Source organism: Balaenoptera acutorostrata, chromosome 19, assembly GCF_949987535.1.
Source record: "Balaenoptera acutorostrata chromosome 19, mBalAcu1.1, whole genome shotgun sequence".
Lineage (NCBI taxonomy): Eukaryota > Metazoa > Chordata > Mammalia > Artiodactyla > Balaenopteridae > Balaenoptera > Balaenoptera acutorostrata.
Window position 1 is genome coordinate 50,594,562 of NC_080082.1, and position 23,470 is coordinate 50,618,031.

General features: G+C 39.3%; 1 protein-coding gene across 1 annotated transcript in view; it reads left to right on the forward strand.

Annotated features, from left to right (window-relative positions):
* ZNF461 (zinc finger protein 461) overlaps window positions 1-23,470 on the forward strand; it is a 133,613-nt gene that overhangs the window by 17,520 nt on the left and 92,623 nt on the right. The window lies entirely within an intron of this gene.

The following is a 23,470-nucleotide window of genomic DNA, read 5'->3' on the forward strand; positions in this document are numbered from 1 at the left end:
GTAGACTGTCTCTCATTGAGACTTGTCTGGTACTTTTTGCATGATTAGACTGGGGTTATGGGTTTTTGGAAGGAAGACCACAGAGGTAAAGTGCCATTCTCATCACATGATATCACAGGTACATACTGTCAACATGACTTACCACTGATGATGTTAACCTTGCTTACCTGGCTGAGGTAGTGTTTGTCAGGTTTCTCCACTGTAAAGTTACTCTTTTATTTCCCCCTTTCCATACTATATTTTTTGGAAGGAAGACACTATGCACAATCCACACTTAAGGAATAGGAATTATGTTCTACCTCCTTGGGACAGAGTATCTACATAAGTTATTTAAAATTCTTCTGCTTAGGAGATTTGTCTTTTCTCCTCCACTTATTTATTTATTCAATAACTTATTTATATCAGTATGGAATCATGAATATTTGTTTCATATTATGAGTTATAAATTTAATACTACTTTATTTACTTTGTTGCTTTGGCCATGGGGAGCTCTTTCACGTGGCTTCTGTGTCTCTTTGAACCCCATCACTCTCGGTTTTTGGAAACATTTCTTTACTTCTGGTATACGAGATGCTCCAAGCTCCTCATGTATATTTCCTGTCCCAGGCCTAGAATCAGCAACTTCTTGAAGGAGCTCTGGTTTTATTTATTGGAGAATATTATTAGAAATCAAGATCTGGGTACTTGGTGTACTTGTTGATACTTGGGTACTTCTCACTTTTTGACTCCATCTTTTTAAAAAAATATATAGTGAATTTTTATATATTTTCTCTCCTAGTATCTGAAGTGGCTGGTGGTTTAACTCTTCTGTTTGTTATTTCTGCTAATGCTAATACCTGATGGTTTATTTCTGCTAGTCTTACTTTTGAATGTGACTTTCTATGCACCTCAGTTTGAAAGGGGGGAATCTTGAAGGATCTGGATTCAAAGCATTACTCTAAGAGATTATTTACTCGTTTCTACCAGAGACCAGGTCTATTCTTTCATTAATTTCTCAGTTTGAGGTGTCCATGACAGGTAGTGTAAATTTGAACTCCAATCTTATGTGAGGATGGATGTTAATTATTAATTCTCAGGTGAGACTCTTTTTTAAATTTTTGATGGTGGTAGTTGTGGTGAAATCTAGAACCATAGCTGAGGAGAGCAGATTTACCTGTTAGTCCCTTATCTGGCAGGAGACTGTTTTTCCTAGCCCACCCTTTAACTCTGGGTGTGGCTTCTTTGAAGACCTGGGTTTTATGCTGTAGTCTCAGGTTTCGTTCTTCACTTTGCGTGGTTTGAGACTTAACCTTGTTCCTTCACATGGACATCAATCCACAAAAGCTCTTGGTTTCTGTTGGGATGCCCCACAAGGTGGTTTCAGTTCTCAGGTTTGCTTTGCCACTCCAGTTTCAGTTTTCTTTTCTGTGTTTAGTATGTTTACATTGTTTTTGATTTTAGGAATTTCCTTTACTTTCTTGAGCGCTCAGTGGCAAGTTTAAAGATACGTTTATTTTGATAGATCCAGCATTTAGCAGTTTTGCAACAGAAGACTACTTTTCATGATAGATAAAGTGTACCATACTGCTAAAAGCAGAGGTTGCAGTGGGAGAGATGAGGAAGAATGTCAGTACCCACAATGTTTGCAAAATACTAGAAACAATCTAAATGTCTGTCAGCATCAGAATAGATCAGTAAATCATCCTGTTTCTATTGTATGCTAAATAAAACCATACTGCCATGAAATGAATGAATTATAGCTAATATATCAGGCTAATCATAAAAAACAGTCACAGGATACAAGTAGTATGATGCTATTTATATATAGTGTTCAAATGTTGTCATACTGCACAGTATCTTAAATAAGAATTCACATATATATAGTAAAACAATAATAAAAGGAAAGAGAATGAGAAATACAAATTTCAAAATAGTGGTTACCTGTAGGGTACAGGAAAGCAAGAACAATTTGCTTTGGGAGGGATATTCAAGAAGCATCAATAATGTTTTATTTTTTAAGCTTAGTAATGGATACATAGTATTCATTTCATTATTCTTCATACCTTTTAAATATGTGTATATACAAATGCATAAAACACTCTCATTTGTATGTATTTCTTAACAAAAAATACTTTTTGACTACTGTTGAAGCTAAGAGGAGAGGAATAAGGTGACTAATTGGGATGCTGTGTTAGTAAATCACACATAAGATGATAATAGGTTAGACTAGGGTTCAGCAAACTATGTATGGCCTGTGAGCCAGCTGCCTATTTTTTATAAATAAAGTTTTATCAGAACATAGCCACACCTATTCACTTATGTGTTGTCTTTGGCTATTTTTGTGCTACAGTGGCCAAGTTGAGTAGTTGCAATGGGGACTGTGGCTTGCAGGCCTAAAATATTCACTATCTGGCTCTTAAAGAAAAAATTTGCTGACGCTTATGATGTTAACAGTAGAAATGTTAAGAAAATGATTAGATTCAGGATTTTTTTTTAAGGTTAAGCCAGAAGGATCAATAGTATTTGGATATGTGAGCTTCTGGCAGAGTGGAGAGGGTAGAGCTGGGAATCATCAACAGATGGATAGTTTATTAAGCAATAAGACTGAATTAGATCACTTGATAAATGAGTGAAATATTGAGAGGAGAAGAGTGTCAAAGCCTGTTCTCGGAGCCATTCTTCCACTTAGAAGTCAGGAAAGGAGGATGGTCCTGGTTTTCCCAATTATGGAGTTTTCCAGAATGTGGGACTTTTCAGTGCTAAAACCAGGACAATCCCAGGCAAACTGAGATGGTTGATCACCCTAGATGGTATCTAAAAGGAGAATGAGAAAGACTGGTGAGCAAAGTAGAAAATGACCAAGGTAAGTATGGATGTACCAGTAGATAAACTGTCATGCATTGCTGGAAGAACAGTAACTGACCACTAGAGTTAACAAAAGGGAGGGTTTTGATGGTCTTAGAAAGAGTGTTTTTTCAGTGGAGTTATGAAACAAAAATCATTCCTGATTGAAATGGCTTTAAAAAACGTGGAAGAGAATTCTGGGAAAATGGTGGCTGTGAATGTGTAATGTTTTTGCTTTCCTTGAATCCTCCCCATCTCCCACCAAACAAAACAAACAAACCAAATAAGAGAGAAACTAAGAGAGCAAAATACAAATCCACAGGTAACATCTACATCAAAGCTAAGTGACAAGTCACCCCCTCAAACCCTATAAGAAGATTAGCTGGGAATAAACTGACAGCCCTAAGACCCTTTTGGTGTCTGCAGCTTTTATGGATGAAGTAGAAATAAAAGCAAGGGAGTATCTGACAGCTCTGAGAAGAAGAGAACACTCAAATCATAAATTTACTCACTAGAAAGTACAGCAGCAGCTGAAACTGGAAGTCATCCTTCTATAGGCAGGTAAGTGCAAGGTAAATACAGCACAGCTAAAGTCTGGGCCCCTTAAACTCTAGAATCCAAACCACAGATGCCTTTCAGGACAACATCTACTACTCAGGAGACATTTCTGGTAGTAGAATCCAAATTGAACAACAGGACAGGGATGATAGTGGCAAAGGAAGAAGGTGGTCTAGATAAAAGTGGGGGAGAGGAGCAGAGGAGGCAGATTTCAGGAAGTGTTTAAGACTACAGTTTTGAGCACTCATAGAAAACCACAAAGAGGGAGCTTCAATGCCACAAAGCTATAAAATCTACCCTGGCCCAATTTTTCCTCCGAAACATAGAATAACACCCATCTCAATTAAAAATGAGTAAGAATTAAAATGGAATATTAAAAAGTGTTCAGTTACCATATTATCCAGCAATACCATTTCTGGGCATATACCCAAAAGAATTGAAAGGTGGGGCCCAAACAGATATTTGTACACCCATGTTCATAGCACCATTATTCACAATAGCTAACATGGGGGAGCAACCAAGATGTCCATCAACAAATGAATGGATAAACAAAAATGTAGTATAAACAGACAGTGAAATATTATTCAGCCTTAAAAAGGAAGGAATACTGACACATACCACAACATGGATGAACCTTGAGGACATTATGCTAAGTGAAATAAGCCAGTAACAAAAAGACAAACTGATTTAATTTTCTAAGGTATCTAGAGTACAGACTTGGAGAGAGACTTTGTTTAGTGGGCACAGAGTTTCAGTTTTGCAAGATAAAACAGTTTTCAAGGTTGGTTGCACAACAATGTGAATATACTTAACACTAGTGAACTGTACACTTAATGGCTAAGATGGTAAATTTTATGTTATGTATATTTTACCACCATTAAAAAGAAAAGGATGATGGGCCAAAAAAAGTGTCAGCACAAATGAAGGCATAAAATTGGAAACAGAGGAATGAAAAACAGGATGCACATAGAAGACAAATAATAAAATAGTAGACCTGAATCCAAACACATCAATAATTACATTAAATGCCAATGGACTAAATACACCAATTAAAAGACAGAGAATGTCCAAATGGATAAAAATTCATGACTGAAGTGTGCTATTTATGAGAAACTCACTTCAAATATAGGTAGATTAAAAGGATAGAAAAAGATACATTAAGCAAACACAAATAAAAAAGAACTGGAATGGTAATATTAACAGGAAACAAAGACTAGAGAGCAAAGAAAATCACCAGGGATAAAGAGGGACATTACATAATGATAAAAGGGTCAATTCACTGAGAAGACATAATAATTCTCAATGTGTATACCTAACAAGAGAGCTCCAAAATATATGAAATAAAAACTGACAGAACTGAAAGGAGAAATAATTAAATCCACAATTTTATATAGACTCCAACATGCCTTTCTAAGTAATTGATAGAACTAGTAGACAGAAAATCAGCAAGTGTATGGAAAAACTAAATAACACAATCATGCAAATGAATATAATCAACATTTATAATATACTTTACCCAACAATATTAGCATACACACTCTTTTCAAGTGTGCACAGGACATATCTTGGATCATAAAGCAAACTTTAAATTTAAAAGAATTGAAACCATACATCTTATGTCCTTTGACATAATAGGATTAAATGAGAAATCAATAACAAAGATTAGAGGCAAACCTCCAAACACTTAGAAATGAAACAAGACACCTCTAAATAGCCTATGAGTCAAAGAGGAAGACTTGAACAGACACTTCATCAAAGAGGATATATGGATAGCAAATAAACACATGAAAAGATGTTCAACACCATTAGCCATTGGGAAAATGCATATTAAAACCATGATGAGAATCTAAACACCTATTAGAATGGCTAAAATAAAATATATTGCCAGTACTAGGTACTGGCAAGGATACTGAGCAACTGGAACTCTCATACTTTGCTGGAAGGGATGCAAAATGGTACAGTAACTTTTGGAAAAGAGTTTAGCAGTTTCTTATGAATTTACACATACATAACCCAGCAATCCTACTCCTGAGTATTTACCCTAGAAAAATGGAAACTTATATTCACACAAAAGCCTATACAGGGTTATTTGTAGTAGCTCTGTTCACAATTGCCCCAAATTGAAAACAGCCTAAATGTCCTTCAGCATGTGAATGACACATCCATACAATGGAATAGTACTCAGCAATAAAAAAGAATGAACTATAAGTACATGAAGGTACTTGCATGGATCTCAACAGCATTATGCTGAATGGGAAAAAAATCTCTAAAAGTTATATACTGTATGATTCCATTTATATAACAATCTGGAAATGAAAAAAAATCATAGAGATGGAGAACAGATCAGTGTTTGCCAGAGATTAGGGACTAGGGGAGGGAGGGAGTATAAAGTGATAGCTTGAGGGAGTTTTGGGGGTGATCGAACTATTCTGTATAATTATTGTGGTTATATGAATCTCTACATGTATTAAAATTCATAGAACTGTACACAAGAAAGCTTTGCTTATGTTAATTTAAATTTTAAAAATTTAAATAAAAGCAATAGGAAAAGATTCTGGTTTAACCTTGCATAAAATTGCTATAAAAGAGATTAAAGAATAAAACAACATTCCTATAGACAATGAAAGGCACACCAGCACGTCATATGTACCGTCATAATGTTTCAAAGCTAGCTAAAAATGTCAGAAAATGATAGACACTCTGAAAGAACAATAAAACAGAATTAGAAAAACTCAGATATGAGGCAACTGGAGAAAAAAAAATTAAAGATGGTGACAGACTCAGGAAAGAATTAGAAATAAAATAAAAAATCATTTCAGAGGTGAAGACCAAACTAGAAGGGAAATAAAAATGAAAATGTGCAACAAATAATGCTTTGGGAGAAACAGGAGATGGAAAGGAGAAAATATTTCAAAATCAAGAAGAAATTAAGAAGGAGAGAAAAAGGATTAGAGAGAAAATGATATAGAAGATAGGCAGTGAGGATCTAACATCTTCATTAAGAGTTCCAATAAGAGTTTAATGGAACAGAACAATTGCCAAAAATGACTCAAGTTAACTAAAATTAAGAACAAAAGGACTGAAGCCATGTTTTGAAAAAGTACACAATGTATCCAGGAAGATCATAACTTTGGCATCCAGGCATAAAGACGAAGTCACTTAAAAGGAAAGGAAAATCAGATTATCATCTGGCCTTTCTACAGCAAAGCTTTATTCCAGAAGACAATGTCTATTTTTCTATTTAAGTTATACAAAGACATAAATTTTGAGCTAAGAATTTTTTACCTAGCCAAATTGTTATATATATATATATATATGCAGAAGCTCAAGGAGTATTATTCCTCTAACCCCTTCCCAAGGGATCAACCTGAAAATGAGCTTCAGAAAACAGAAATAGAGAGACATCAACCTAAGGACTGGGTTGAGCATTAAGTATATAATAACCTGTATATGTAATACTAAGTGGTGGTATTAAGGGAGAGAGTATAGTATTATTGCTTAGGTATAGTAGATATATATAGTTATAATTATCTAAGAAGTAGGGTGAGAATGTGAGGGGTATATGAAAAGTACAACAAGCTTGTAAATTACCTTATAGATATTAACAGAGGAAGTAAATATTTCAAATCAGAGCCTAGGGAAGGGATAAGAGGTTAATAATTATTTTCAATATGTCTCATATTAGGAAACCAGTAGGTAATAGCAGAGAGAGGAGGAGGACAACAGTTATTATATAAATTTATCAGGATAAAAATAAGCATTGGATCAAAAATGTAAACTTGACTAAATGTGAAAAGATATGCCCCAAAAAAGAGAATAAGTAAAATGGTATACATAGAGAAAGACTGTATAGATAAAAGATATGTATGTGTGCATGTTCGAGTGTTTATGTATCATAAATCAAAATGATAGAACTAAGGCCAAACAGTGATTATACTAAAACATGCTGTTATTTATCTAAAACAGGAAGGATATTGTATTTTTTGAAGTGTTTTTTAGAATAAGACAACAGAGATCCTAAACGACACAATAGAACAGTTAGACTTAATTGATATATACAGGACACTACATCCAAACCGCCCCCGCCCCCTGAATACACATTCTTTTCAAGCGTGCATGGAACATTCTCTAGGATAAACCACTAGTGTGACACAAAACAAGCCTCAACAAATTTAAGAGAATATAAATTATTTCAAGCATCTTTTCTGACCACACTGTCATGAAAGTAGAAATCAACTACAGAAAGAAAAATGAAAAAAAAAACCCAACAAAACAAACACCTATTAGATGGAGAATAAACAACATGCTACTAAAAAAACCAATGGGTCAATGAGGAACTCAAAGAGGAAATCATAAAATACCTCAAGACAAATGACGATGAAGATACAACCATACAAAAATCTATGGGATGCAGCAAAAGCAGTCCTAAGAAGGAAGTTCATAGTGATACAGGCCTTCCTCAAAAAACAAAAAACAAAACAAAACAAAAAACCCAAGAAAAATCTCAAATAAACAACCTAACCTACCACCTAAAAGAATAGAAAAAGAACAAAACTTAAAGTCAACAGAAGGAAGGAAGTAATAAAGATCAAAGAGGAAAAAAATAAAGTGTTTTTTAGTTGTTACTTTGTACAAGGGGAGGGAAAGTAATGGGATGAAGAGGACTTCTTTCATTTTACTTTATTTTGTAGATTTGAGTTGGGAACTATAATAAACATCTTACACAACTATAAAACAAAATTAACTTTAGAAAAATCCCTGAAACCAAAAGAGAAAGGAAACAATTCAATCTAAATGTGTATCCATTGGTTATATATCCTAAGAAGAAAAGACACTATCTAAAAGCCCCACCATAATGTTTTTAGTAACCATATTAGTGGTAGCAGTGCTGATATTGTTAGGTTCTGTGGAATAAAATAAATGAGCAATTTAGTTGGAGTCTTTGAAAACTGAGACTGTCAGTACAGGAGAAAGGAAATACAGATTTAAGATTGATAACATTAAATAGAAACCCTGTAGTCCTGAATATGAATTGGAAGGATTATTTTGAACTCAGGCTATATTTTATCTTTAATTATATATCTTAAAGATTAAAAGAGACTTAGAGATAGCAACCAGTCTCATTTACAGACCTCACATGGATCTTGATTCAAACAAACTGAAAAATACACATTTATAATTAGACAACTGGGGAAATAGGAAGACTAACTGGATATTTGATCTTAAAGAATTGCTGTAAATTTTAGTTTTTTTAATTAATTAATTAATTAATTAATTAATTTATTTAATTTATGGCTGTGTCGGGTCTTCGTTTCTGTGTGAGGGCTTTCTCTAGTTGTGGCAAGTGGGGGCCACTCTTCATCACGGTGCACGGGCCTCTCACTATCGCAGCCTCTCTTGTTGCGGAGCACAGGCTCCAGACGCACAGGCTCAGTAATTGTGGCTCATGGGCCTAGTTGCTCCGTGGCATGTGGGATCTTCCCAGACCAGGGCTCGAACCCATGTCCCCTGCATTGGCAGGCAGATTCTCAACCACTGTGCCACCAGGGAAGCCTTGTAAATTTTAGTTTTGATTACTATATTACTATGCTTTTGCAAAAATGTTCTTGTCTTAGAGATTCATGCTGAAATATTTACAGATGAAATAATAAGATGCCTGGAATTTGCTTCAAATTAATTTATGGATTGGCTGTGAGAAGTGGATGGATAAATAAGAGTGTCTATAAGTTGACAGTTGTTGAAGCTGAGTGATTGTTATATTGGGTTTTTTCCACTTTCAAAAGCTTACGTTTTTCTATGGCAAACTATTTTAACACAAAAAAAATAGGAAGTGAGACAATGTGTGGATGGTGAGACAATGTGTAGATAGTGTGAAATCTTGTAAAACAGAGGACAAGGAAATGATTGGTAGCTGCAGGGGCTCCTCGAGTCAAGGAAGTTGTTTGTGTGTACATACTTTAAAGGAGATTTTAAGGAGTGTCTTTTGTGCTGATAGGAACAAAACATGAGAGCAGGAAAACTATTTGTGAAGGAGAGGGGATGGGGATTGCAGAAGCATATGCAAGAAAAAGTTATGTCAGAGAAGATAGTCTTTAGGATCCAGTTAAGGTATTGGCCTTGGACAGAAGCATTTTATCAGCAGGGGAAACAGATTATTGGAGTTTATGTACAGGTTGGTTGATTTGATTGCATGAGAGAAAATTCTCTCATTCTTACTTTTTCCCCCCCCTTCTTCGTGAAATTATTAATCTGGATATCAGCCAGGAGATAGTTTTGAGATCTTAGGAGAGAAAAGGGGTGAGGGAAGTTTTCTCAGAGAGTGAGAAAATGAGAAATGTAGCAGAGGTGAGGGGAAATGCTGAGGGTCCGTTTGAGTTGTGTGGTTATAAATGTGTAGTGAGAATAGTCAATGTGGTTGTGTGTTCCTTACCAGCCATGTTCAGCTACTCAGGTGGAGAAGAACAATAGGCAGAATTGGATTTAATCAGGTTGGGGACATAAATGCAAGACAATAGTTACAATGATGGACTGTGGAATTTAAGCTAGGTAAGGCCATCAGGGATATAACAGTGAAAATTAACATTGCAGATGATTGTGGGCATGAACAAGAGGGTGAATCTAGAATAATTTCCACCCTACTGCTTGAGTTTTGGAAGTCTTTTTGTTTGTTTGTCTTCATGCCTCACCCCTTTCACATTCGACTCCATTTTTTTAAAAAATTATTTATTTATTTATTTCTTTATTTATTTATGGCTGTGTTGGGTCTTCGTTTCTGTGCGAGGGCTTTCTCTAGTTGCGGCAAGTGGGGGCCACTCTTCATCGCGGTGCGCAGGCCTCTCACTATCGCGGCCTCTCTTGTTGCGGAGCACAGGCTGCAGACGCGCAGGCTCAGTAATTGTGGCTCACGGGCCTAGTTGCTCTGCGGCATGTGGGATCTTCCCAGACCAGGGTTCGAACCCGTGTCCCCTGCATTGGCAGGCAGATTCTCAACCACTGAGCCACCAGGGAAGCCCCTCATCTCCTTTATGATAGAAAATTTTAATGAAATTTTCCACATTCACATTATGAAATTTACATTGATTTTATGAAAAACACATAGTTCAGGTGCAGGAAAACTTAATATCATTTTCCTTGCTCAGTCCCTGCACACAACCCCCACCGCCTTTTTTTCCCCTGAATCTTCTTCCATAGTAATAAGAATGATAGAATCACTTTTTAAAAAATTTTATTTTTTATACAGCAGGTTCTTATTAGTTATCCATTTAATACATATTTGTGTATATATGTCAATCCCAATCTCCCAATTCATCCCACCACCACCCCCACCCCTCTGCCCCTGCCATTTTCCCCCCTTGGTATCCATACGTTTGTTCTCTACATCTGTGTCTCAATTTCTGCCCTGCAAACCAGTTCATCTTAGAACCACTTCTTGAGCTCTTTATGCCAGGCACTTTACATGCATTATTCCTAATCTTTACAAGCCCATGGAATAGATATTTCTATATCTATTGTTATATGAAGAAATGGTGACTGAGATAGGTAAAAGTACTTTGTCTACACAGAAAGGTAATCATCAACAGAGCTAGGGTCTGAAATCCTGGTCTGTCTGAATCCTGTGTTCTCACTAAATCCTCACTAGATCTCATTATTACTCTTTCTTTTACTCTGAACTATTTCTCAGCTTTTACTGTCAAATCACTCATTGCTAGAGACTGCCTGAGTTCTCTTTTATATTATTTCAAGGGCAATCTTTATAGCATTAGCACCAAATAATGGTTTTATTGGAGTCACAAAACATACCATACTGTAGTCAGTCAGAGGAATATTTGTGTTGTAAACTTTCTATACTCACTCAGCATTTTAGAATATTCTGTCTGTTCCATTATCTAGATTTCCATTCTCCATCATTTCCTTCAGTTTACATTCAGCATAGCCTTTGTTATAGAGTTTCTAGTGGTCCAGTTTACCCACCTCATTCTACCAAATAGGTAGTGATCCTAGTCTCCCAAAATTCCTAAGTCCCTTTGCTTAACATTACATTGCCCTTTTATTATGCTTCAAACCTGTTATAATGCCTGGGAAGAAATAGTTTTCTGGGAATTACAAATATAGTGGTTTTGGACATAAAGGAGGGAAGGGAAGCCCAGAGAAGGGGCCTGGAGGAACAAAATAGATTGTATATTGGACAGAAGGTTGAGTAATACTACAAATTCAAGTGAAGGGTAAACGAAAAGGCACCTCAGTATAGTATGGTATAGATAGTCATAACTACACATAAATGACAATGAGCACTGGCAGAAGTAAAGGGAGAAACAATTGAATGGATGGGTGGTTAGGTATATATAATATCATTTTTCTATTTGCATCATTTAATAATCTAGTTTTGGTTATGATTTTTAGTTTCTGAGGGAAGTAATGAAGTAAAGAGCTTATGAAGTAAAGAGCTTATATTATCCTTTCAGTGATGTGAGAGAGATTAAAATCAGGGACAGATGTTTAGAACTATTCTGTAATTATAAGTACAAATGATTGTTATAATCCTTAAATTCTTCCCTACTTCCATATCTGCATAGTATTTCCTTTTATCCCTATAATAATCCCCTTTCATTCATCCAGTGATTCATTCATTAAACAATTATCTATGGAACACCTTTTATGACTAACATTTTGGTTATTCTGTGTTGGGTGAAACAGCCATTGTTCCTGCCCCTTAAGAGCTTTAACATAAAGAAAATAAAAGATTACATATGAATAAGTAAGCGATTGTACAATTCTAAAATCCAGAACATTGCAGTCAGAAAATACTATGATGAGATAGAGAATGAAGAAGTGAATTTAAATAGGGTTGTCTAGCTCAAACTTTCTAAGGAAGTGACTTTTCACCTGAGACTTGAAGTCAGCTATGAAAAGAGCTACGTTTAGAAAATTTCTAACAAATTGAACAGTCTGTGGAAAAATTTGATAAGGTAAAGGACTTATTTCAGATGCTCAGAAGTGATGAATATTTGGTACATAATGAACACTGGGGAAAAGTGGGTTGAGAAGGTGTTGGATAGGATTTTGGTTGAGATATGTCAAAGATAAGATTATGGAGGATTTCATAAGCTGTGATAAGGGAATTTGGATTTTATTCTAAGTGCAGTTGGAAACCATTGAAAAATTCTAGGTGGGATTGTTAAATTTTGTGCAACATCAGAATTGGCTGGTTGAATGTATTAAACATAGGAAACCTAAGACCTATTGGTGTAAATTCTCATTTACTTGATTTGAGGTGGTACACTGACATCCAATCTTTTAGTAGACTATTTATGTGACTCTACTCTACACCTGAATTTGGAAAGTACTGACTTAACCTGTTTTCCTAACAGCCTCCCTCATCTTTCTTGTTTATGCTTTTGACTTCTTTTTCAAATTGAAGGCCTTGTATACGATCTTCACTTCTTAAGGACATTATTTTCAGTTTTCCCCCCATTTCTACCATAGAAATTTTATTTCTCCCCTAAGAGGAAACACTGTATGTTTACTTTCTGGTTATCTTTCAGATTGGAGTTCAGATGCAAAACCAAGGAATTGTGTCTGCAAAAAGAAATTTATGAAGTAACATCATCCCAATAGATAATAATGGAAACAAGTCATAGCATTGTGGGCTCCAGTATCAGAGATGTCTGGGAATGCAAAGGCCAGTTTGAGAGGCAACAGATAAATCAGGAGGGATATTTGGGGCAAGCATTAATGACTTACAAAAAAATGCCAACTCTCAGCTTATAAACATCTCTTATCCTATATCAGCAAATTTATCCTGGAGAGAAATTCTATAAATTCAAAGAATGTGGGAAGGCCTTTATTTATGGCTCAGGACTTATGGGACAGCATGCAATTCATATTGGTGAGAAACCCTATAAATGTAAGGAATGTGGGAAGGTCTTTAGTCATTTTTCCTATCTTACTGACCATCAGAGAACTCATACTGGTGAGAAACACTATGAATGTAAGGAACGTGGAAAAGCCTTTATTCATGGCTCACATCTTATTCAACATCAGAGAATTCATACAGATGAGAAACCCTATGAATGTTAGGAATGTGGGAAGGCCTTCAGATAATCTGCACACCTTACTCGACATCAGAGAATTCATACTGGTGACAAAACTTATATAAATGTAAGGAATGTGGGAAAGCTTTTATTTGTGGCTCAGAACTCACTCGACATCAGAGAATTCATACGGGTGAGAAACCCTATGGTTATAAGGAATGTGGGAAGGCCTTTAGACTGCATTCACAACTTGATCAACATCAGCGACTTCATACTGGTGAGAAAACTTATCAATGTAGGGAATGTGGGAAGGCCTTTCTTCGTGGCTCACAACTTACTGAACACCAGAGAATTCATCCTGGTGTGAAACACTATGAATGTAAAGAATGTGGGAAGACCTTTATTTGTGCCTCACAACTTACTATACATCAGTGAATTCATACTGCCAAGAAGCCCTATAATTGCAAAGAATGTGGGAAAGCCTTTATCCGCAGCTCAGAACTTGCCTGACATCATCGCATTCATACTGGTGAGAAACCCTGTGAATGTAAGGAATGTGGGAAGGCCTTTAGACAGACTGCACACCTTGCTCAACTCATACTCTAATATAACTTTGAGAGTATTCATACTCTAACTTTGCCATTCATTTGTCATAGATATTCAGATTTCATGCTAGAGTAAAATACAGTGGATGTGGCAGTTCCTTTTACCTAGTAGTATTCAGGTTATTCAGAACCAGAAAATTTGATACTGAGAAAAATTGATAATGAATGTAGAAGAGTTTTCTATCATGACTCAAACCTTATTAAAATTCTACAGATTCACACCAGAGAATGTAGTGACTGAGAAAAGGCTGCCATTTGTTATTTATGTGACATGAGGCAAATTATTTAACTTCTCTTGCTTAAATTTACTAACTGGTAAACTGTTGATAGTAGTAGTATCTATTTGTAATAAAGAGTCTGACTCTAGTCTTGATATCTGACCACTGATTTCTTTTAAGACCCGTCTTCCCTATCCACTTTGGCCCCACATCTGGAAAGGCTGACAGGAAAGCCTGTGTACCTCATCCTTTGGGGCCAGTGGGAAATTTAAATTTTGCAAATTCCAGCCCACATCCATCCAGTCCCACCCACTGTCTAAAAGCCACCCTATTCTCTCTGCCTTATTCAAGCCACTCCAGACCTGCTTTTGCAGGCCCCACTCTGCCCAGAAGTCCGTTTGGTGAGTAACAAAATTTCAAAATCTCTTTGGACACTCTCTAGGTTGTGACCACTACTACTTTGAGATCTTTCTTCTCGTGTTCTTAGCTTACTAACTGGGTACAAACCACTTTAAGTAGTGTGGGAGATAGTTCTGCTGCTTGTTGGCAAGATTGTGCTTTGAGTTGTGCTACTCTGTGCTACATTTGCTGTGTCCTGCAGAGCCTCGGTTATACATTTAATCAACATAAGTCAACAGTTTTGATAATTGGTGCTTAGGGATGGGCTAACAGGATGGGGGCCCTCCTTAAGGTGGTCCTGGGTTGTGTGTCTTGGCCTAGATACATCTGTATGTGTCTTAGAATTGTGTGTCTCACTTCTAGCATATAAGCTGTGACTGATGCTAGGCTCAGGGGAATGACTCAGCCTGTGACTGCTGGTTGTGTGTCTCAGCTAGGCATTGGTCTCTGTTCTACAGAAATGTTCGGAGGGAAGACTGATACTCTGTACAATATATGCAACCATCAGCTGGTTGCTTGTGAAAGAGCAGTAATTAGAGAATGAAAAAGCAGTCATGGGGTTTGCTAAAGTCTGTACTCTTTAAGAGCAGATGGCTGACTAAGACTTTTAAATATTTCTTCTGCTGCTACCCATGCCTCTATTACAACCAAGATCCTGATCCTCAGGGTTATTTGGAAAAACACCTATGGTGCCCTGTGGCACAGACACTTATTAACAGATCAAACTACTGAAGTGAGTCCTCATTTCAAAATTGCCAGGGCTTCCTTCTACCACTGTAGAACCCTTACCAAAAGACATGGTATTGGTAACACTGCAATCTGAGCTTTTCCAGTTATCTTGATAAGATCCCCAAGGAGCTCCAGGTTCTTCTATGACAAACTTTACCGAGCATCCAGTCTCCTCCTGGCCCAAACCCAGGTCCCTAAGGTGTAGGACCCACTGCCGCACTCTCTAACCTGAGTCAATGGCAACCTCCCTCGCCTCCTAGGCATGTAGCATGCCCCTGGGACCCCAGCTGCCACCCACATACAACCATGATGGTCCATTGGTCACCACACAATATATAACCTATACAACCATGATGGTCCACTGGTCACCACACAATATATAACCTTTTATGGCCTTTATTGATACCAGTTTCCAAATCATTGTGATCCCCAGAAACCCCACTGAATTTAAAGGAGGAACTCACTATGTTCTTTGGGGCATTACTAGACATAAGATTAAAGGCAAACAAGTCCACCTTACCTTGACCTTATTATTGGCACAATAAGTTTGCCTAATTTTCCAGTGGTTAACTCTCTTACACCCTCTTTGGATTTTCTTTTTTTAAAATAAATTTATTTTTGGCTGTGTTGGGTCTGCATTGGTGCACGTGGGCTTTCTCTAGTTGCCGTGAGTGGGGGCTACTCTTCATTGTGGTGCGCGGGCTTCTCATTGCGGTGGCTTCTCTTGTTGCGGAGCATGGGCTCTAGGCACACGGGCTTCAGTAGTTGTGGCATACGGGCTCTAGAGCGCAGGCTCAGTAGTTGTGGCACATGGGCTTAGTTGCTCCGCAGCATGTGGGATCTTCCCAGACCAGGGCTCGAATACCAATGTCCCCTGCATTGGCAGGTGGATCTTTTTCTTTTTAATAATTATTTATTTATTTATTTATTTATGTCTGTGTTGGGTCTTCGTTTCTGTGCGAGGGCTTTCTCCAGTTGCGGCAAGTGGGGGCCACTCTTCTTCGCGGCGCATGGGCCTCTCACTATCGCGGCCTCTCTTGTTGTGGAACACAGGCTCCAGACGCGCAGGCTCAGTAATTGTGGCTCACAGGCCCAGTTGCTCCGTGGCATGTGGGATCTTCCCAGACCAGGGCTCGAACCTGTGTCCCCTGCATTGGCAGGCAGACTCTCAACCACTGCGCCACCAGGGAAGCCCGGCAGGCGGATTCTTAACCACTGCACCACCAGGGAAGCCCCTGGATTTTCCATTATTGGAAGAGATGCTCTCCCCAGTCAAGTGGCCATTAGAATAAAATTTAAACTTTGGCCCTTATTGTTGCCTTCATAAAATGGGACCTTCTGGATCTGCCCCAGCCCCCATTAAAATTGTTGATATGGCTCAGTATAAATTGAAACAGGGCCTTTACGAATTGAGATCCTTTATACAAGATCTGTTAAGAGAAGACGTGATTATCTCCACTGTTTCTCCATTTTACAGCTCAATTTGGCCTGTCTTAAACCGGGAAAGAATGAATGATACCTTAAAGTGGATTACTACAACCTTAGTGCCATGGTCCCACCTATTAAAATGGGACCTAACAAAATTGAAATGACCAAAGGTGTATAAGCTTTCAGTTATAAGGTGAGTAAGGTCTGGGGATTTAATGTATAGCATGGTAACCATGCTGTGTTGTACACTTGAAATTTGCTAAGACAGTAAATCTTAAGTGTTCTCACCACATACACACACAAAAAGGTAGCTATATGAGGTGATGGATACGTCAACTTGATTGTTGGAATCATGTATATACACATATATTTCTATATATATACATGTATATATACATATATATGTACATGTGTATATATAGAAATATGTGTATATACATGTATGTACACATGTATATATAGAAATATATGTGTATATTTATATATAAAATCATGTATATATACATATATAAATATACTTATATAAAAATAATGCTGTATACTTTAAATATATATTTAAATATATACAATTTTACTTGTCAATTTTACCTTAATAAAGCTGGGATGGGGGGAAGAAATGACCAACACCATTCAATTTTGCACTGCCAAATACTTTGCTGTTATAGATTTGGCTACTATGTTCTATTCATTCCCAATTTCAACAGTCCTTTCTGTTCAAATTCAGCTTTGAAAGGGATGCAATACATTTTTACTTGGTTGCTTATGGATACCTAAGTAGCCTGGCTGTTGCATACAATCTCTGCTGATAAGACCTCAATTGGATCCAGGAATCCCTATGTTCCCAGGTATGGCCACATTCTCAGATTAGGATATTCACTAGACACTCTGACACAGGACATACAAACAGTTACCACTGCATTATTGAGAGGGGATGGCTATTGCCCCACATGAGGTTCAGAGGCCTGTCACCTCAGTTAAATTCTTAGGCCTCATATGATCTGCTGAAGGCAGCTCCATTCCTGATGCAGTTAAAAGGCAACTTCTGCCTTTATCAGCACCAACCACTCTCAACCAAGACCAACACCTATTAGGTCTCTTTGGCTTCTAGAAGCAACATATTCCTGTTTACAAATATAACTAATTTATTTACTAGCTTATTTATGCCTTCATTTGCAAACCACTGTGGGGGCCCTTTACAACAGAAGGACCTAGAGTCGGTCCAGATGACCATATAACATTGCTTCATTTACTGTCTCGTGGAAACTCCTTCATGGTGGAAGCTCTGGCAACCACCTGTTATGCTTCTTGGAGTCTGTGGACCACCCACAGTGGCCATATTTGCCTATGGGCTTCTGGTGCAAAAATCTGCCCACTTCAGCCACATGTTACACACCATTAGAGCTACAACTGCTAGCTGCAAACTGGGCCATCCTGGAAGTGGAGGCTCTCACAGGAGCTGGCCTTGTGACTCTCCATACTCAGCTGCCCATTATATTCTGGGTCATGGAAACAGTACCCTGCAGGTTTGGCGTGGCCACTGAGATCTCCTTGCTGAAATGGAAGTGGTACCCACAGGACAGTGCCAAACCTGTGCTCTGGCATTATCCCACCTGTAGAGGGAAGTAGCCTCCTCTGTCCTCAGTCCCCTGCCAGGTGCCACCATGCTGGAGGAGGTCTTCCCTCTCCCAGACCCCTTGGTTACCTGGGGAGCCCGTTGGGATCATCTGAGTGAACAGCAAGTGGAGTTTGTATATTTTATGGATGGTAACAGCACCATCTCACATGATGGAGCTTGCTAGAGAGCTGGCTTTTTTGTTTGTTTATTTTTGTGGGGTTTTTTAAAAGATTTTTTTTTGATGTGGGCCATTTTTTTAGAAGTCTTTATTGAATTTGTTACAATATTGCTTCTGTTTTATGTTTTGGTTTTTTGGCCACAAGGCATGTGGGATCTTAGCTCCCCAACCAGGGGTTGAACCTACACCCCCTGCATTGGAAGGCAAAGTCTTAACCACTGGACTGCCAAGGAAGTCCCAGAGGGCTGTTGTTTTTTATCCCTTAACCAAGACATCCCTGATAAAGGATGGGACCTAAGCATCAGCACAATTGGCTGTACTCTAGGTAGCCATCATGGCATTGGAAAATGTCTTGGTCAACAATCCTAGATGATTGCCAATAATCGAGCCATTTAGTCTGGCCAATGGCAACAATTTCTCATTCAAGGCTTCCACCTTTGGTGTAATAAACAACTTTGGGGGATTCCTTGCCTCTTAGACATCAAAGATAAAAATTAAGGTCACACATGTCTCTGCACCAAGGCTCGTAATGCTTAAGCCCAATTTAATGCCCAAAGATAAGCACAAATTTTAGAGACTAAGGTGAAAACTTCCTAAATGACACTCCAGATCCCATTTCCCTACTTCTGGTCCAATGGGCCCATGAAATATCAGAACATAGAGGAGCCTTTAGTGCTCCTTTAGTGCTTAGGATGAATGCAAAGGATTTTTCCTCTGTTCTATCATTGCCAGTGTGATGACAAGCCAAAGCACTCTATGTGGGAAGACCTGTCATTGGCAGTATAATTACTAGGGTGCCATCCCACAGCGGTCCTGCCCCTACAGTTGCTGGCAAATAGATTTTATCAGGCCACTGGCCTTCTCTGCTGGTGCCACTCATTATGCCTTGACCATGGTGCATACCTACATGAGCATCTTACATGCACACCCCACTAGGCATGCGACCGCAGAAGCTCTCTTACATGGTCTCACTAAAACACTCTTCATTCCCTTTTGAGTTCCAGACATTACTGACCAAAGCACTCACTTCTCAAATATAGTCTTGGCCTCTTGAACAAAGCGTTCAATGTAGCTTTCATCTTCCCTCTCAGCCTGAGGCTGCTGATCTTATAAACCACCACACTGGCTAGTTTCAACAAACCTTACTGAAATTACAAAATCAATGCGGCTTTCTAAATGAAACTATCTCCTGCTAGTGGCCCTCATTAAACTAAATTCCTGGCCCCTGGGGCACTCAACTCTATGTCAAAATGCACCGATAACACCTCAGTTGCCTTTCCTTGCCCTCTGTAGTGTGACACTTCACAAGTCAGGGTTTATGAAGATCGCATTGGAAAGGAAATTCCTCCATTCCCGCTTCTATCCCTTTTGAATCTTGCCCCCATCCCAATTTTGATGGAAGTCAGATCAAGAACAGATTATTATTATCCATTCACTATCGAATTCCCCTCTGGTTATCTGCTAAGCTATGCAGGCACCCTGATGATGACTTGCCTAAGCCACAAGCTTTGCCAAAAATTTCAAGCGATAAAGGATATTTAATTGATAATGTCAATCATGATCTCACCCCAGGACCCACACCCACCATGGTGTTGAGAGCAGAGAGAGGCCAAGGAAGATTAAAATTGGTCTGTATTAACCATATTTTCTAGTTTCTATACCTGATGCTTTGACATCTGGGGCCTTGCTGACCCAGAGGGACTACCCCTCCCAGCAGTCCTAGAGTTAGCAAATGACTCTCCTGTGAGTGCACCTTTCATATGCAAACTAACCAATCAAGAGCCCTTATCCCCAGTCAGCTCTTTTATTAGGCTTTTATACTCCCTTATACTTGGGAGGGCATGATTTCCCTGCCCCAATCACCCAGAGTCAGGTATCACACAACTGGGGCAGCACCTACACCCTGAGCCCACTGAAATTATTCAAACTATCTAATTCCAAACCTGCTTAGCCTGCTTACCCTGCCTCGCCCATACCTTTCCGTGACAACCACAATAAAGGCTCTTCCACAGTTCCTTCCCTCTCTCTGCCTACCACTGACCTTGGTGTTCCCTCATGTGGCCCTGCGAGGCATGAGGTGCCCCCCTCCATTTTAATAACCTATCTTTTATCTCCTGATCTGTTGGTCTTACCACATCTGAATAAAAATACAACCTACATTTTAAAATGTGGTCTCATCTAAGAACATCCCCCACCAAGGAATGAAGGATCTCCCCAGCCAACTGAGACCTGAAATTGGGATAACGGTCCACACTATACCTATACTGGCCAGCAGCCCCAGGTGCTTCAGGCTATAACACCCACATGGAGCAAATGTTATTGCTTGGCCTTCCAGCTTTTCATATCCTGGCTGTGTCTACTTTGGGTAATGACGTGGGCCTGGGATACTGCAGGCCATTAAGCAGGCCCCAGCTGGCAATGTGACAGCCAGTGGGTTTTGGGGCTGCCCATACTGTCACCCATACTCACTTGAGCTCTTCAACACTGCCATAGCCAACCACTAGATGGCACCATAATTCCATTTCCACCTTGCTGGCAAACGTTTAGTTTTAAGCAGCCCCTATTGGCTATTTTAAATTTACAAGGGAGTCACATAGGAGGCAGCGTTTATACTTGTTCCATACCCGCACTGTTAAGCCTCTTGAATTAATATCCCTATGCCCAGGCCTGGCCTCTCAAAATACAAGTCAGACTGTTATTGAAAGGGCAACGGAAAGCTTCACAGGGGGATGTATGCAATGAGGCTTCTCTGGGATTTTCTTTTTTTTTCTTTTTTTGGCTGCGTTGGGTCTTCGTTGCTGCACGCGGGTTTTCTCTAGTTGCGGCGAGAGGGGCCTACTCTTTGTTGCGGTGCACGGGCTTCTCATTGCGGAGTCTTCTCGTTGCGGAGCACGGGCTCTAGGTGCGCGGGCTTCAGCAGTTGTGGCGCATGGGCTCAATAGTTGTGGCTCGTGGGCTCTAGAGTGCAGGCTCAGTAGTTGTGGCACACGGGCTTAGCTGCTCCGTGGCCTGTGGGATCTTCCCGCACCAGGGCTCGAACCTGTGTCCCCTGCATTGGCAGGTGGATTCTTAACCACTGTGCCACCAGGGAAGTCCCTTCTTTGGGATTTTTATATCCCCAGTATGATGCCAAGATAGTAACCTCTTTTCTTATTCATTGTGCCTCTCATTATCCAACCACATAAATTTCTGTGGCTCCCAACCAACAAAGTTTATGCTGCAAGGTCCTGAATTTGGCTAAAGATTATTACAAACTTAGTTAAGGACATGGCCTCACCCTTAACCAACTCTGCGACAGCTGATGGACCATCAGATAACCTCAGCCCCACAGCTGGACTCATCCTAGATGGAATCTTCCCTGACCCCAAGCCCTCATTATACCTTGCTGTCAAAGGTCTCCTCCACCCCCAGACCCCTTGCTGCTCTCTCCACTTCTCTTACTTTCCCAATTCAGCCGCAGCCACAACAAACTATCCTCCCTCCTCCTTTAACCCTTTTGCTTTCTGCTTCCCAGAACTCTGCTCTTCTAGCCCCACTCCCTAATAGAACATTATAAAATAATTTGACTTGTGCTACCTTCATTTTGGGGAAAATATAACCTTTCAGTCTGTCCCTAAACAAACCGCATCATCAGTCTTACTCCCATGCACCAAGCGTACTGTATTCTTGCCAACTGCCCTATTCAGCTGACCACTTTGGGAGTCACTGGTGCTGCCTTAGGAGCCCACAATACTATACAACAAAACAAAATAATTGATGCCAATCAGGAAATGTCCAAGATAATAACCAAATATATAATTAAAGCTTAACAGCCCTCAAAGCCCTAAAAGAAGGGTGGTGCTCTCTGGCAGCCATGGTTGAAAACCACCACCTAGTGTTGGGCTATCTACTGGCCAGCCAAATAGACATTTGTTCCCTTAATGGTACTTCTTGCTGCATGGGGATAAACAAACAGGCCTCCACTTCCAGGTAGAGGTCACACAGGGTACTCTGTAAGAGAGAGAGGAGAGATATTAGATCTCCATTCCTTCCCTCCCCTGTTCCTGGGCTCACTGGTCCAATGGTGCTCATGTCCTACCAGGAGAATTTTTCCCCATCGACTGTGATGTGTCGTATACCATGAGCAAGAATAGCACCTTTCATCCACCACCAGCCCCCCCTCCCCCGCCAGAAAAATGAATCCAAATCTTTGGGCTTAGATTCTCTTGTGGCTCAAGAAAAGTTTCTATTCTATATATTGATATCCATCCCATGAGGCTACCTGGGACAAAACAGCAGGGTCACCTTAAGGAAAATATTGACCTAGAAACCTCAAATTGATGGTTATTATCTTCAAAGTCCTTGTAGGCAAAAATCCATGCCCTGCACATAGGTTACTGTCTTCCTGCCTTCTTGTTTAATACCAATAGATCTTTCTTCTGGAAGGGTTGCATGCAAGAGGGACAAAAGCATTTTCATAGAAAAAATTTATAATTTAACCAGAAAGACACATTATGTTTAAAAATTGGTTAGTACAAAAATTTGAATTTTTAAAATACCCCAAAATGGGTTTATATAATCCCCCATCCCTTACTGTTTAATAGCCATCTTAATTTTCCATCTATCTGACTTTCCAGAAAGTGGTCAAAGGAGATGGAAGGCCCTTGCAGGGTCCCCAACAGAGACTAAGGTGTCAATAACTATAAAAGAAGGATGTACAATTGAAGGAAGGGAGCAGACCAGGTAACCGAGCAGGACCCTATGGGGTCTTCCCAGGACAGATTTCACCACCCCCCCCCCCACCCCACCCCAGTGTCCTCCGCCTGCCTCTTGTCTGTAGAAAAACTTTAGCCTCCTAGGCCTTCCCTGAGTTCTGAATAGTAATCAGAGAAGTGAGAAAATGCAGA